The 9,008-nt window shown below is 40.1% G+C and overlaps 1 non-coding gene across 1 annotated transcript; it reads left to right on the top strand.

Moving 5' to 3' along the window:
• The first annotated feature begins 4,171 nt into the window (after nucleotides 1-4,171).
• Nucleotides 4,172-4,254, top strand: TRNAL-CAG. The gene has a single exon. It is a non-coding gene; the product is annotated as a tRNA-Leu (tRNA).
• Nucleotides 4,255-9,008: the final 4,754 nt, after the last annotated feature.

Genomic DNA, 9,008 nt, shown 5'->3' with positions numbered 1-9,008 from the left:
ACCCCTAAAAGGCATCCTGGGTTACACTGAAGACCAGGTCGTCTCCTGTGACTTTAACAGTGACACCCACTCTTCCACCTTTGATGCTGGGGCTGGCATTGCCCTCAATGATTACTTTGTCAAACTTATTTCCTGGTATGACAATGAATTCGGCTATAGCAACAGGGTGGTGGATCTTATGGTCTACATGGCCTCCAAAGAATAAGAGCCCCCTGGACCACCAGCCCCAGCAACAGCACTAGAGGAAGAGAGAGGCCCTCAGCTGCTGGGAGTCTTTACCCCAACTCTAATTCCCCTACACACTGAGAAACTCCCATCCTCAGTTTCCATCCAGACCACCTGGAGAAGGGGAGGGGCTTTAGAGAGCCCAGTCTTGTCATGTACCATCAATAAAGTACACTATCCAGCCAAAAAAAAAAAAAAAAAAAATGGGTCTTTACTATTTCAGACTCTTTGAGAGTAGGTCAGATTGTCAGATTTAGAGAAAAAAAAAAAAAGCATATGGTGGTGGTTTTGTGCTATGGAGTCCATTCTGACTCTTAGAAACTTTGTATAGGGTTTCTGAGGCTGTAAATCTTTACAGGAGGAAAAAGCCTCATCTTTCTATTTCAGAGCAGCTGATAGATTCCAACTGCTGACATTGCAGTTAGGAGCCCAACTCATAACCCACTATGCTACCAGAACTCCTTGCTTGGCACATACTTATATTAAAAAATCATTTGTTGTTTATCTGAAATTCTAATTTAACTGGGCATACTGGTTCCCAGAAACTATCTTACTTTAAGGAACCTGTGTGAGCATTCACTCCCTTTCTTCTTCTTCACCTAATTTTCAATTTTGTGTTTTAAAATTTAGTTTTCCAATTCTTTACTCTGTCCTTTGTCGTATTCGCTTAGGTCATTGTATACAAATGGTAGATTGGTCTACAAATGGCTCCAATAAGCCCTAGAGCTTGTGCAATCTCTCCCCTCTCTGACGCCTGCTTTGTCCAACGGTACAACAATGGATGCGAGGCAATCAGGCTTAGGGATGATGATGCTTGCCCTCTAGAGACTGTTGCCTACCTGGTAGAGAAACCAGGTCTAATCTCCTTGGAAATGACAGACTTTACAAAGAGAGAGGCCCAGCCATCCCAGACAGACTAGTTGAATTAAGGGCATGAGTGAGCTCAGATGAGACCAGTTAAGAACCACAGAATGGGGAGAAACGCTAAATGCTGTGGGTTTTAAGCCACTGGCTTTTGAGGTGGGTTAGGAGTGCTGGTGGCGCTGTAGGATAAGCACTGTGTTGCTGACCACAAGGTCGGTAGCTCAAACACACCAACTTTTCCAAGGGAGAAAAATGAGACTTTCTGCTCCCATAAAAGATTTACAGGCTCTGAAACTCTATATAGGGTTGCTATGAGTCAGAACTAACTTGATAGCACCAAACAACAATAGCTATGCAATAACAAATAACTGATATTAGTTTAAAATGTTTTACCCTTTTCTTACTCATTTATTTTTGCTTTTCTAATTTTAATCTTTTGTTCAAAACATTGTTTTAAAATGTGGGAGCTTTCTCTTCTCTCTCTCTCTCTTTTTTAGGGCAATCCTATTTTTCATTGGGGAACTGAGCTGGCAGTTCCCTTGAGATCTAGGGGTTTGAGTTAAAGGAACTGCTTTATCAGAAACCTCCAGCTTCTGCCCATTTTACTCCATATTTTTCAGGTTCATTGTCCCACAAGAGAATAAGCCTGATAGGAATGGAACTTCTATCTGTTTTGTTCACTTATTTTGTTTTGAATGGTTTTGTTCACTGTTTTATCATCAATATATAGAATACTAATAGGTACATAGTACAAAAAACAACAAAACCCACTGCCATCAAATCAATTCCAACTCAGAGCCATCCTACATAGGGTTTCTGAGACTGCAAACCTTTTGGTGAGCACACAGCTTCATCTTTCTCCCTTTGAAGGACTAGAGAGTTTGGAATGCTAACCTTGCAGTTAGCAGTCCAATGCTTATCCTACAGTGCCACCAGAGCTCCTAGGTCCATAGTAGGAATCCAATAAATATATACTTAATGTTGGATGAGTGAACTGCCACTCTTATCTCTTGTCAAGGTCAGTGCCCACCACTACACTACCCTCTGAGAAGACTAGAGGTGACTGCAGTTGAGAGGCCTGCCCATCGCTGCCATGTGAATTAGGTTTGCTGCTTTCCCAAATGGTAGAGGGACTGTGTCCTTGTATTTCCCCATGAAGATGGCCAGCTTTTCAGTCTCATCACATCACTTTGAACAGAAGGAGAATAGTCCCTGCAAATTTGCTAACGTCTGATCTGGGATTTTAAATTCTGAGATTATTCTCTTCTGGACACTTAACCAAAACCCATTACTGTCGAGTTGATTCTGACTCATAGCGACCCTCTAGAATATGGTCCCATAGGGTTTTCTAAGCTATCATCTTAACAAAAGAAGATTGGCATAGCTTTTTCCTCTGAGCAAAAAGTAGATTTGAACCAACCACCTTTTGTTTTAGCTTAACCTGGACTCTTTTCTGGACCCTTAAACTCCAGTATTTACTCCAATTCAGTCTCCCAGAGAGAAGGCCTTGCAACAAATAGAAAGCGATACTGTTGGTTCACGTATAATTTTTTCATTTAGTATTATGCTTCTGTATATAACTGGCATAATAGCTAATACTAGTAGTTAGCATTTATTGTGTGTCAAGTATAGGGCTAAGAACTTGACATATATATTATCCCATTTACCTAAAAAAATTGTCTATGAGGCAATTATTATGCCTATTACCATTTTACAGATGAAATATGTGAGACTCAGAGAATAAGTAACTTGGTCAAGGCCAACTAAGTGGTAGAGGTATTGCTTTTAACCACAATATTTTTTATCCAAATATACGTATCTATTGCAGTTCAGACTCCTCATAATCACTCCCCATTTTTCTGTCATTATTATTTGGTACATGCATCCATGGTAGATCAACTTTGTGAATGAAGAGGTGTAAGAAATAGTCAATGCATCTTGTCATGAAGTTGTGATTCCATCTTCTATAAGTTGCCATTTCTCTAGCCCATATAATGTGTAGGTTCATTCTCTGGTTTTATCTTATGATGATATTACTGGATTTCTAAAACCCAGAAACATACATATATGTGTGTGTGTATATATATACATATGTAGACATATATTCACAAAACGCTTAAAAGTTCCTCCCAACAACCACTCCAATAATCAGATTTTCATATTCTATATAAAATGTTTTTTCTTTTATTTCCCCAAAAGGGTAAGTTCCACCATTTCAAGCACCAAAGAACACCGTTCTTTGGCTGTGGTCATCTCTGGTCATCTCTGGTCATCTCCAGTAATTCATAGTCAGACATTCCCGTTTGGGGATGGATAACACTCATTCAGCCTTACAAGCATCTATTGCAAACTGTGCTTTAGACTGCACGTTTTAAAAATATTTTTGGCCAGAGTTATGTACCACACAGGCCTGAGCATGTTTTTAAATGTGGCTGGCCCCCCATCAATAAAAGAGAGATTCAGACTTTCTCTAAAAAGCTTAACTGTAGGTAAAAAATACAACTTCCAGGTGCCATTTCCAGAAATTCTGATTCAGATCCTCAGTGTACAACTCGATGACATCAACTAAGGAAGGCCTCCCCTTGTGCCCATCCAATCGCCGTTGTAACCACCACCGACTGAATTTAAACCGCAGCGAGAAAAGGAAGCAGGGGCGGAGTTGGCGGGTACAAGAGGGCTGGTCCTCAGAGTAGCAAAGATGAAATCATTCTAAAACTTCCTGTGAGAAAGCGTAATTTAAGCAAAATTCTTTTTTTATTTATTTATTTTTTTTTAAGGAAGACAATTCAACATGCGTGCGATTAGTTTAATTAGATAGGAAGAAAACGCCCGTGTTTTCCTCGGGCCCTGAAATGCTCCATCCTCCGAGAAAGGTTGGGGTCGAATCGGTCATTCTGAAGCCCAGGCAGCGCCGGCCCTGTAGTGTACTTCCACTGGTGTTGGCGTCTGGGACTATTAACAAAGATGCCGCTTCAGCTTTAATTAAAGATTTCTCTTTTTTTAACGCAAAAAAGAAAAGGCACCGAATATAGCACTTTGGTAGACACAGAAGTGAGAACTAAATAACCGTAGTTTTCAACATGTCAGGATGGCCGAGCGGTCTAAGGCGCTGCGTTCAGGTCGCAGTCTCCCCTGGAGGCGTGGGTTCGAATCCCACTCCTGACAGTGACTTTTGTTCATGACTCAAGGTTTTTTTTTTCTTTTGTCAGTTACTTATATTTTTTTTCTTTCTTTTTTTTTACCCTTTACCTAGAATATTATATTGATTGGTAGCATTCAAAATTAAATGATTACAAAAGAGTTGTCTTACATGCCAGCAATACAAAATGTTCTATTGGTACTACCAAAACTGAAGGAATTCGCGAGCCCAATGCATCTTTTCTCAATTTTCCATTCCTGTTTCTTTAGTAGACTTGAGATCAAATTCTGGTTCTGTTCAATCCAATTAGTTTAAAGTAGATGGTAGTTTTCGATAATAACAAACCAATGCAGTAAAAGCAGCCTCAACCCCTCTGCAGCTCCCAGTAGATGTCTAGTGGCCCCTTTAATCGAAGAAACTGCAATGGTATATTCATAGTCTTTGAAAAGACATTTGATAGATTTTTTTTTTCAGCAGCCTCTCCCAGTGGTGTGGAAGTAGCATTTGGGTTGACATGGGTATCTCTTCATGTTGTACACTTGCATGTTTACAGAAGCAGCCTTGTATCTCATCAGGCCTGCTCCAGGCTGCACAGATGCCAGCCCTGCCCAAATCCTTTGATTTCTGTATGGTTTTGCAGAATATGTACTACTGGTTTGAATGCACGCCTGTTAAACTTACATAAATGGCACTACGTCATATATCTACTTTCACTTTATTCATCTGGCACCCTACTTTTGATATTTATCTGTGCTTTTGAGTGCACCAATAGCTTTTCATTGCTACATAGAAGGTTTTAGTGATGACCACTCCCAGATTGGATCCACAGCCTTGCCACCACAAATACAGGTAATGGTTCTGTCAGTGAATGATCCTTTATGAACCTGTATACGATTTTATTTGAGATACAACAGGTGCAGAATTGCTAGTTATGGAGTCTGCTGACCTAATTTTGCAAATCAGAAACAGAAGACCTAGGGAAGATGATTTAGACACATATAAGAATGATATATTTTATAGCACCTCCAAAAACATCCCTAAAATTCAAGTTTCCTTATATCCAATCTGCTTAAGTTGGACATTCATAGTTACGGTTATAAACATTAATGTTAGTTGTTGTTGTTAGGTGCCATTGAGTCAGTACCAACTCATAGAGACCCTATGCACAACAGAACGAAACACTGCCCGATCCTGGGCCAACCTCACATTTGCTGCCACGCTTGAGCCCATTGATGCTGCCACTTTGCCAATCCATCGCTGGGGCTCTTCCTCTTTTTCTCTGACCCTCCACCCTACCAAGCATAATATCCTTCTCCAGTGACTGGTCCCTCCTGTCAGTATGTCTGAAGTATGAGAAACGAAGTTTGGCCATCTTGGCCTCCAAGGAGCACTCTGGCTGCACTTCTTCCAACACAGATCTATTGGTTCTTTTGGCAACATTAATATAGTGTTTCTATTTTGAACTCACAACTTGGATGTTGACTATCATTCTTATTAATTTACTGCAAACTCCCAGTTAATAATAAGAATAATAAAAAAAAAAAAACCTCTGCTGACCAAAATTTCCCCTCACCATTCTTTAAAACAAAAAAGAAATTTAATCTTATTCCAGGTTACAAAGGCAGAAAATTGGGTTAATCTGTTTTCAATTGATAGTAAAAATTATTTTGTCCTTGCCTTCTCCCCCAACTTCTTCTAAGCTCACAGAAAAATCAATACATATACTAAAATAAAAGTGGAGTAGTATTGAAAGGTCACTGAAAAATCAATACATATACTAAAATAAAAGTGGAGTGGTATTGAAAGGTGTTAAAAAGGTTTTTAGCCTGGTCAAAGCAAAATAATGGAAGAAAGTCTGAATGGCCATCTCACCATCATAATACAAGTTTTCTCTAAAAATAATCATTTCTTTTTCTTTATTTAGCAACCAAACCCTATCCAATGAAGGACTATTGCAAAGAACCTTGCAGGAACTAAGGAAACCAACTTACATCTTTGATGATCATTGATAACCACCACCTGGAAAGATTAATGGTGTCAGATGGAGACTGCTTGGCTAGGACAAATGACAGGACCCATAGTAAACAGACTATGGAGAGTTCCTAAAATCTCTGAGGGAAGGGAACCGACCTCATGATTTCAAGTCCCCACTTGCTCCCTGGCAATATATGAGAAAGGAGGGAAAGGCTAGCAGGTAGGATTCCCAGGAAGACAGAAAGAGTGCTTGGAGGTGCCTGGAGGATCAACATCTTGACCCCATACAATCCAGGTTGCCACTTATGAGCTGTATGACCTCATGAGTCTACCACCCACTGTCAGTTTGTCATACTGAGGTGGCTTGTGTGTTATGATGCTGGAAGCTATGCCACCAGTGTTTTACAAACCAGCAGAATCAGCCATGGTGGGCAGATTTCAGTGGAGTTTTCAGATTAAGACAAAGTAGGAAGAAAGACCTGCTAAGCTACTTCCAAAAGTTAACAAATTAAATCCTTATGGATCACAACAAAATATTATCTGAGTTATTGCTTTGGACACATCATCAGGAGAGCTGAATTGCTAGAGAAGGACACCATGTTTGATGATGTAAAGGGCCAATGAAGGCAAAGGAGACTCTTGGTGAGATGGATTGGCACAATAGCCATACAGATGGACTTGAAAATGTGGCTGATCATAAGGATGATGAAAGACCAGGCTACATTTTGATCTATTATACATAAGGTCACCACAAGTCAGAATCAACTTGATGGCATTTACCTACTTAAGAAATAAACTGTGAGATATATATATACATTTATATACATATATATTGTTGTTAAGTGTCATTGTGAGAAATGTTATTGATACCCTGGACACTGCCTCGGTTCCTCTTGGTTATGAAGTCACAGATGAGTTATCACAAGCACTTACCCACAAATGCTCAAGAAATCCAATGTGTACTCATTTTAACGAGAATGAGGTTGTCTTTATTTGATTTTGCAAAATCGGGTGCCCAACTCAGTAAACACGGGCAGATTGCCACATGGCCATCTTGCAATAAGTTTTATTCCTTTATTTTGAGAGTCCCTCCCCAGTTAATATGGGGTTCACAGTCTAGTCCAGATGGGGCCCATGGCCTCAATGACTATATTCTTATTTAAAGTTCCTAGTCTTAGAACAGATTTCTTTCCCCTTTTCCCTAGTTCATCCTGCTCACATAGCCCTGGGTGTGAATCAACAACCTATGTCTGATCTAGCAATTTTGTGTGCTCTTTATCCCTGAAAATGGACCATCTTGAGAATTTCTCACACCATAGAGTTGGTTCAACTCATAGTGACCCTGTATAGGGTTTCTGAGGAGCAGCTGGTGAATTTGAACCGCTGAACTTGCCTTCAAACCAACTTTGTGGTCCAGTTCAGTGCCACACCAGGACTATATATATATATATATATATATATATATATATATATATATATATATATATTACTTAGAATGTGAGTCCTGGTGTAGTGCTGTGGACTGCAAAGTCAGTTTGAACCACAAGGTTGGCAGTTCAGGCTCACCAGTCATGCCTCAGAAACCCTATACAAGGTCACTATGGGTTTGAACTAACTCGATGACACTTAACGACAACAACAATATATTGTTTAGAAGAGCGCCTATAAAATAATAAACAATTGATAAATGCTATGTTTTGCAATAATTGAACCTCTACTATGTGTTGAACCCAGGAGACAAGGCAGTGAAGAGGACTGGTATATCCCCTGCCCCTGAGGGGTAAACAGACTGTAATGGAAAGCACAGTCCCTTCAGCTCCTCTTCTCTGTAGCAGAACCTAGGTAACACAACTAAATGTCGTACTTGATCCTCAATTTGGAAGTTAAAATGCCATCCTCAATACTCTGGTAACACATGGTCTTTTTGAAAGAAAGCATGAAACACTTAATATTTATCTATTATGGAAGTCAAGTCCATCTGGGGTGTATATGAAGCCTAAGGATCTCTCATTATCTCCAGACAAAGAGGACTTTGAAGCCTGTACGCTCCTACCCTCTATTTTCATTTACCTGAACTATCATTCTCCTTCTCACCTCTGGGTCTTCACACACACTATTTTCTATATCTGGAACACCTTTCCATCTCCCGGGCCTATTTTCTCTTGCCTGGATAAATTCTACATTGCAGTTGCTCAGCCTGTGTATCATTTCTTCCATGAAGTCTTTCCCTACTTCTTTCCACCTCATTCAGTCTGGGGTAAATGTCCAAATATGGCCCACAGCAACCTCCACGCACAGTGATTTTACTTCCCATTATAGCAATTGCCTTGAATTATTTTCCTCAACCACCACTACCATGCCCCAGCCTTTTCTAATTTGAAGACAGAAGGTACTGGAGAAAAAGAGGGTCTGCCTTGCAATTGCTTACAAAGAAAAGAGAAGAACTAAATTCCAGAATGGAAGAAAAAGTTTCCCTAAAAGTAGAATTGCTTTCTGAGTTACTCCTCAAAGTACTTGGACATTTTGTTCCCCTGAAGATAGGACAAAAGATCATATTTCTATCCTTGACAATTTATATAAAATAATGTGCTCTGAGGACAAAACCAGGCTGGTAGAACATTCTGTGCCACATTAGTGGGGACTGGGTCTTGGCATTTGAGTGGGAGGGCTGACAATTGCAAACTTCCATTTCCCTGATCTGTGTTTCTAAGTGAAGGGCCTCAGCTGAGTAAAATTCCTGGCTGCCTTCTGCCACTTCTGCCTGCATGTGCTGGGGGCTTCAAACTTCGTCTGTTCCAGCTACTCC

The sequence above is a fragment of the Chrysochloris asiatica genome, unplaced genomic scaffold (genome assembly GCF_000296735.1).
Source record: "Chrysochloris asiatica unplaced genomic scaffold, ChrAsi1.0 scaffold00213, whole genome shotgun sequence".
Lineage (NCBI taxonomy): Eukaryota > Metazoa > Chordata > Mammalia > Afrosoricida > Chrysochloridae > Chrysochloris > Chrysochloris asiatica.
The sequence above is the reverse complement of the archived record's forward strand: the minus strand, read 5'-3'. Positions and strand labels throughout refer to the sequence as shown.